The sequence below is a fragment of the Lactuca sativa genome, chromosome 9, assembly GCF_002870075.4.
Source record: "Lactuca sativa cultivar Salinas chromosome 9, Lsat_Salinas_v11, whole genome shotgun sequence".
NCBI lineage: Eukaryota > Viridiplantae > Streptophyta > Magnoliopsida > Asterales > Asteraceae > Lactuca > Lactuca sativa.
This window is the reverse complement of record NC_056631.2, coordinates 1,181,979-1,190,000: the sequence shown is the minus strand read 5'-3', so window position 1 is coordinate 1,190,000 and position 8,022 is coordinate 1,181,979. Positions and strand designations below refer to the sequence as shown.

General features: G+C 31.6%; 1 long non-coding RNA gene across 4 annotated transcripts; it reads right to left on the bottom strand.

Moving 5' to 3' along the window:
• Positions 1-1,179: 1,179 nt before the first annotated feature.
• On the bottom strand, positions 1,180-4,474 carry LOC122195905 (uncharacterized). 4 transcript variants are annotated; one of them, XR_006186954.2, is made up of 7 exons: positions 3,812-4,466; positions 3,068-3,729; positions 2,886-2,943; positions 1,856-1,963; positions 1,677-1,771; positions 1,487-1,570; positions 1,181-1,397 (listed from the first exon to the last, which is right to left on the bottom strand). It is a non-coding gene; the product is annotated as an uncharacterized LOC122195905 (long non-coding RNA). The 4 variants fall into 4 exon arrangements; XR_006186955.2 differs by having other exon boundaries at positions 1,180-1,397; positions 1,856-3,194; positions 3,562-3,729; positions 3,812-4,472; XR_006186953.2 differs by having other exon boundaries at positions 2,886-3,729; positions 3,812-4,467.
• Between the last annotated feature and the right edge of the window lie 3,548 nt (positions 4,475-8,022).

Below are 8,022 nucleotides of genomic sequence, written 5' to 3'. Positions count from 1 at the left end.
TTTTGTTGTTTGCATAGTTGCAATCGACAACATATCATATGGACTTAACTTATAGATAGAAGTGAGTGTCATCATATCTCTCCTGGAATCAACGAGGTTTTAAGTTATGGGTTCGATGACGCCCTATATGCCTTAAGCTTTCATAAACACACTCATCTTGATATCCCAAATAGCCTAATTGCTTATGTATAACATTGGGTAGTAAAGAGAAACTAGATCGCCTTTGTTGTTTCTTTGTGCTTCCATTGTTTCTAGTCGGGGTTTTATATTTGGCATAAAATTGGTTCTAATATTAAGTGCAAGAAGCGTCATAACATCAACCTCTCATGGCGAAATTTACGAGTTTGAACCCTATCAAGTATCAACGCAAGCACTTTGTATGTTGATATAAACACACGAAAAATAAGAACATAACAATGAAAAAACAGAGTAAAATTCAAGATCAGATTCTGCTACTGTGTTCATTCAACTTACAAAAAAAACTCCCCACTTAAACATCAAGCAATTATTCTTATTTATTATGAAAGAAAAACAAAAAAAAAATCTCTAAAGAGAAGTGTTTTCATAGTTAATTAATTTTTTTATATAAATCATTCAATACAATTAAGGCATATAAGATATTTTTGAGTGAACGCCTCAAATATATTAAGTTGTCAATATATTTTTATGTTGTGCACACATATGTAATCTGTGGTTCTTTAATCATGTGTCATTTTGCCCATCATATTGAAGTTATGAATATTTGTTATTCTTTTGCTAATTAATTATTTATATTAAATATTTAATGAGATTTGGATTTTATTACGATTGTATAATATTTTCAATATTTTTATTTTTGTAACTATGAGATAATATATATATATATTTTCATATTTCATGTATATAAAATAAAAACCGGATATAATTATACTTTCGTTTGTTTGTGATAATTTACATTTGATGTATGTTTAAAAAATCACTAATTAAATGTGAGGGTTAAATAAAACATTTTAGATTGATGAATATAACTTAGTTAAAACTAGGGAAGAACCCCGCTTTGCGGGGTCGGAAACGCCAAAGAATTGAAAAAAACAGGAATGTTTTGTAAAGAAACTTGGATCATTTTCACTGAATTTACCCGCATTGTAAATCCTCTCAAAATTTCTACTTCTTTAATGTTTCAAGGACCATATAAGTGGCAATGAAACTGAGATAGATGCAACTTTAGATAGAAAAACCCAACCTACCAATTCTTATTCAACTTCACTCTTAATTTTTCATCATATCTAAATACTACCATGTGTACATCAATTTCAAATGTTAACGTCCTTTTCTGAGTTAATTTTTACACATACAACATCAATCATAAGTGCAAATTCCATGTAGACATATCTTATGAAAAGTAAATCCAGGTTAACCTGCCAAGGTCATATGTGTAATTTTAATTTTTAATTCAAATAAAAAAAAATAATCAAATCAAATCAAGAATTAGTTATATGTAATGTACCTGAACAGTACATGTCCGGAACATCATGTCAAGTCTAAGAGAACCAACTTTAGGCATGTAATTCCTCATTATCTCATATCTTCCCTGAGCCAACAACATTCATGCAATGCCATTGTCACCACTCACCACCATATCTCATATCTATTTCTTTTCTTCAAGGATGAAATTAAAATAAATTAATTATTTTTACCTTAGGAATTATAGGTATATCTTTTCTTTCCAACTTTGGCTGGAAACCAATTCCACTATAAATCAAATTCCCATCTCTTCAGCAACAACTTTCTCCTGTAAAGTAAAGTAACATCCACATGGATCATGCATGTGTACTATATAATCACAAACTGATCATTACAATTTATGATTACAAACCTGGTAAAGGTGTGAATTCACTTCTGCACAACTTTGATGGAGAGATTCAAGAGGAGCATCACTAAGTTCAAACTGACCAGTAGGTTCCAGAGATATACTTTGTTTTCCCTGACATTAAGTTTCTTTTTTCTTAATTTAAACAAAAAAATAGAAATACAACACATAGAATCAAACAACAGCTTAGGTCTTTTTTGGGTTCTTTAAATATATACAGTGCTGATTACATGTTTAAGCCCATTTATATTGTCCCCTTCCATGACTTTCTCCCTGTAAAATCTGTTAGAAATAGCAGTGTGGTCTAAAGGGAGCAATTATGTCTCTATGGCTATCTATCCTAAATTAAGCACCCAGATTGAACATAATTAAAACACACCAATAAATTCAATAAATCACAAAAAAAACACCACCACATCCGGTCTCCAACGACACCAAACCCGTTAGACACTTAAAACGTTTGTTCATTCCAAAATTGTACAACAACTAAAAAAAAAAAAAAAACCCTTCATTAATTAGGCATTTCGACTATAATTCAGAGAAAACCGAACCCATACGTAGCAATTCAGGACCGGTTCAGGTATGGGAGTGGTCCCGGTGATTTGGTTCCAAGACCAAGTTCCTTTGTAGCATCACTTAGTTTTGTTCAGCAACTTAGCCAAGAGTAGAACCTCACATAGCCAAGCATACATAGAAAAAAACAATTTCACTCTATTCTTAAAGATACAAATCCAAAAGAAAAAGGCAATGAAAGGTCTTAAGACGTGACTATGTGATACCTTTTGAAGGCAAAAGAATCAACTATAATTATAATCAAGATGGTATAATTAATTATAAATCAAACATGGAGGAAACGTGAATGTAAATAGATTATATATTACTGTTGGTAGTTAATTTGTGTTTATGGCTTATATGGTATTTTAATTGAACTTGGAGATCAAGATTTTAAGATAAATTGATAGGCGAAGTTCATGTATATTAATGGAATGAAAATCAAACATGGATGGGAAACAATACCCAATCAAAAGATACTTACATTCAGGACCATTTTCTCCAAAATCATGGAACCGGTATATGATCCTATGTGCTCATCCCTAATAAGAATATTAGTAGCCAAATACAATCAAACATATAGAATCTTCGCGAGCTCCCAGAATTTTCACTAATTTCCTACCAAATTTATTAATCGAGTAATAATCAAGACTGAAGAGACCGGACCTTGTGTTTGGGTGCAGCAGTTCTGATTTGTGAGGGAAAAGAATTATGTGTGCAATCAGATGAAGAAGAGCCCAAGCAGTAGCGAAGTAGATGGAGGTGAACAGAGTTCAAAATCTTAAATCATTGCCTGCACTTATGGTAATCTTTCTATTAAATAGAGTTCTGAATGATTGGATTCGTCCTTCAGTCTTCAGATGGGAATCCCTCCCCCGCAAGGTCACCAGTTTGTATGGAAGGAGAAGCATTTATCCATTTTACAATATTACCCTTTTTTTTATTTGTTCACAACCAACACAAAATCCACTTAACCATCAATGTTTCATCCAATTTTTTTGATAATTTTTCACTTTTAAAGGTTTGACTAATTTTTAAGAAGGTCTTGAAAAAAGAATCTATGGCAGAATATGACGTTGGATTCATTGTAAAGTTATTTTTGTTGGTTTATACACACATCTAAAGCATAAAGGGACTTGTCAAAGGGAAAACCAATATACCTATAAAGCCAAGTCATGTTCTTCCCTCATCTTAAAATACCCAGCATGTTCATCGATATCATACAGGAGTAACCAAAGTCGGAGAGGAGGATAGAAACCCAGTTCATGCTACTGTTAATACTTCTGAAAATGGAATGAAGAAAGCCCTTTAACCCAAAATTGATGATTCTGTTCAGCAGAAAACGAAATCATCATCCAAAAAAGCAACACAAATTTTTTTCAAATATTAATCCTTCCAAGTTTTTTTTACCTGAAATGGCAAGAAGAATTGTAGCAAAACGCACGAAGTTGTGTTGTATCTCGGAACAGATTCATCGAATACGTACTTGATGGAGTGATGATCCAAAAGATTGGTCTTTTTAGGGTTTTTGGTAGGGGATTAGCGATGTTGGAGGAAAGCAGAGGGGTAGGGGTAGAGAAAGACCGGGTATCAAGAGACTCATCTTCAATAAAAATTGATGCAGCCCATCAATTGATGTCAGAGTGGCGATTTGGTGGAGCGGTGGTGATGGCGGATTCGATTAATGTCGATGGTGTAGAAGAGAACAGGGAAAAGGCGGAGAAAATTGAAGAATCGCTGAGAGAAAAAATTGGTCGATCATTTGAGATAGACAAAGGAGAGATAGCCGTGGGAGGCATAGAGAAATATTGGCGGTGGTATACGCATATACAGGTGAAGATTAATGAAAGTCAGTTGAGTAATCAAAGAGATGCAGAAGAAACAAATGGAGAAAGCCACGTATCCTATTCGTCAGGAACATGCGAAAGACACGTGAAATCCACTATCCATTATATTAATGAAGAATATCCACTATATTATTGAAGAATGTTGTTAGAAGAAAAAAAAAACAAAAAAAATATATAAAAGTGGCCCAATAGGAAGCAAAAACTGTTCAACTGGTCCTTCTAAATTAGTATGTATATATAATTTATATAAAATAAATAAATAAATAAAAATAAAAATAACTACCGGAATTTATTGTGTTTATACTTTCGTTTGCTTGTGACAATTTAGATCTTATTTATGTTTAAAAAATTGACTAACCAAATGACAAGATTCTATAAAACATTAGTTTATAACCCGTAAGGGCCACGGTTATAAAATTAATTAAATTTTCATAATAAAAATTTATAATTATTAATCAATTATTTTAAATAAATCATTTTAAATAATTTATTAATTAGGAGATATATCAAACTTTTAAAGTTATTTTAAATTCAAATTTAACATATAATAAGAAAATGTAAATTTAAATTTTGAAATAAGTTGCATAATATATCTAAGTTACACACGACATAATATTAATGAAGATTTGTATTACGGTGATATTTGACAAATGAAGATTAAAACTATTTATTTATTAGAATAGAGATTTTAGATTGATAAATGCTAAATTAGTTATTTTTTTAAATGGCTTCCGACAGCGGTATTCGGTGTTGCCCTCCCTCCTTGAGGAAGAGGGTTCAAGTCCCACTGTGAATATTGATGAAATAATTTAGGAATAGTTTAGTATATATTTATACTAGTTTATAACCCGTGGGAACCACAGTTACAAAATTAATTAAATTTTCATAGTGAAAACTCAAAATTGTTAATCAATTATTTTAAATAAATTATTAATTAATAGATATATTTTTAATTATAAAAATTATAAGTGTTAATTTAAATAAACACGTGAAATTATATCACCTTACAATTTGTTTTAATTTTATTTTATTTATAATGTTATTAATTTAATGTAATTAGAGTGGTAAAGTTAAATTTTGAAATTTGAAATAGAGAATTAATAGGTTGACAAATGGCATGTATTAATTAATAGACTAAAAGGGTGACACATGGCAAAAATAAAATAAAATATGTATTAATTAGAAGGCCTAATAGGATGACACATGTCAAAATGAAATTAAAACTATTCTTTTATTAGAATTAGAAATAGAATAGAGATTTGTTGTCCAAAAAATTAAAAATATTATTAGAAGTTATCATTAATGAGATTAGCTCTTAATTATTTTGAGTTACATGGCCGATATGAGAATTTATAATGGGTTGCCAAACCCAACACATCGACCCAATCTATTCTGCCTACCTGGTGAGTAAACACGGAGCAAGGACCCAAGGGGTCAAATCATAAGGTCCAACCCAATTTGTATACCTACTTACTTTATTCTAGTTCTAGAATAATACGTTGTTTCCTATCGTCATCCACACCGACACACTTCCGTTCTTTCTCGCCTCCTACTTTTGTCTTACGAACACATGTAAGTCTTTGATCATTTACCCAATAACTTAGAAATTCCTTTTTAATAAACAAAAACAAAAACAGAATGTTAACGTAGTAATGATGTCAATATCTTAATTGCTAACGAGCTTATAAAAGTTAGCTCTAGGTTTGTTCCACAACGACTATATACAACTTTTTTTTGTAACCATTCATTATTGGGCAATATCTAAGATGTTTGATAGATATCACCACACACGTATCGTTGCTAGGAACAGATGTAAGGAAAATCTCAGCAACATATTACAAATTAAGGCGATATGTTTACGTGATGGGTGATAATACTTTTTTATGGCAACTTAAAGGGCGTGTGTTAATTCTATACTTGGTGGAGGTTTCCAATCTTTGGTTAAATAACTAAGAAAATATCAGCGATCGGTGTATCACTATTGATGTCCTGGACAGCGAATGACAAACATTAAATGAGACTGTTGATGGTTGTGAATCTGGACCAAACGGATTACTGCTACAAAGCACATATATAATTATTAATTAATATATGGAAAACTTTTGCTCCTATAAAGAGAGTTTGAGGTTCAAGTTAGCTTCTTCTTCTTCTTCTTCTTTCCTGGGTTGCTTAGGTTTCTGGTGGACAGGTACAGGACTTGTGTGGCAACCGACCGTGAAATCTTGCCATTCAAATACGGGAGAAGATGGTGATTGCAGATGGTGTAATTTTCTGGTCTTGTTAGTTTTCTCCATGTCTGACAATAATTCTTGCCTTCTCCGATCCCGTGCTTCTCTGAAGCTTCTGATGAGAGTAAAAAAAATCTCCATCTTCCTATCATCATCATCATCCTCCTCCAAATGGTGTTGTTGTCCGGATGATATGATGTTGTGACGATTTTCCATGGGTCAAATAAAATATGGTTTGGAGTTTGGAAGACTTGATTTTATACAAGGATGATCGTGGAATCAATCAGCTATGTTGACTCTATCGTTTTTAACATGACAGACTCCGCCCTACGTCATTCAAGTACGTAACCTTGGCCTACGTCACCGAGGATTTTATCTCCTGACTTCCATGGGCCGCCCATGTGATTGTATATAGAGCACATTATAGCGTTTAGACTAGGCTTGCACAAAAAAAACGGTTTACGATCAGAACCGGTGGCCGAACCGAAACCGGTTCGCCCTTGAACCGATCCGATGTCGAACCGAACCGCCGGTTTGTAGTAATTAGGACTTCTAGCCATTCGAACCGGTTTATGCTGAACCGGTTTTGAACTGATTTTGAACCGGTCTAGAGAACCGGTTATGAACCGGTCTTACAAATTAACCATGCATATATTAGCCATGATATCCAAAGATACAAAGCAAACATTGTAAAAAAGAAGCAATTACATCCGATTTTTTTTGAAATGGTTCACCGAACCGGTTTATGGTGAATCGGTTAGTACTGAACCGAACCGGTTTGTATAGGTTCGAATTATTTTGGTGGTGAACCGATTTAGGGGTGAACCTGTTTTGACTTCGTTGATCAGAACCGAACCGGTTTTTTGAACCAGTCCGGTTCAAGAAAAAAACCGGTTTGTGTATCTCTAGTTTAGACTATCCCATTCACAACCCAATCCAACCCAATCATATATTAAAAAATTAATTTCTTTCTCTTCCACGTCTTCAACTCAATTAATCTCAATCTTTTACTTTCATTGGCAATCCAACCTAATCCAATTGTATATTTAAAAAATATATCAATATTGGTATCATATCGTAGAGAAAAATTAATCACGTTTTTTCATATATATTTTATTTATTTATTTACTCAAAATGAAAAAAATAGTTACTAACAAAATTAATTTTAACTACAAAAGTAATTTAACTCCACCACTAAATCTCTATTCTAATAAATGAATAAGTTTATTTTCCTTTTGACAAGTGTCATTATATTAGAACTTCTCATTAATATTATATGTCCCTTATCATACCATTTGCCAACATATTAATAATTCATTTCAAATTTCAAATTTTAAATTTCTCACATTTACATTTAATTTTAAATTTCAAAAATTAAAATTTTTTCACTTTAATTATATTAAAATTAATAACATTAGATTAAAAAATAAAATAAAATAAATACAAATTATAATGTAATATAATTTCACGTATTTATTTAAATCAACGATTATAATTTTATATAACTAAATAAAATATCTCTTAAAGTAATACTTTATTTAAAATA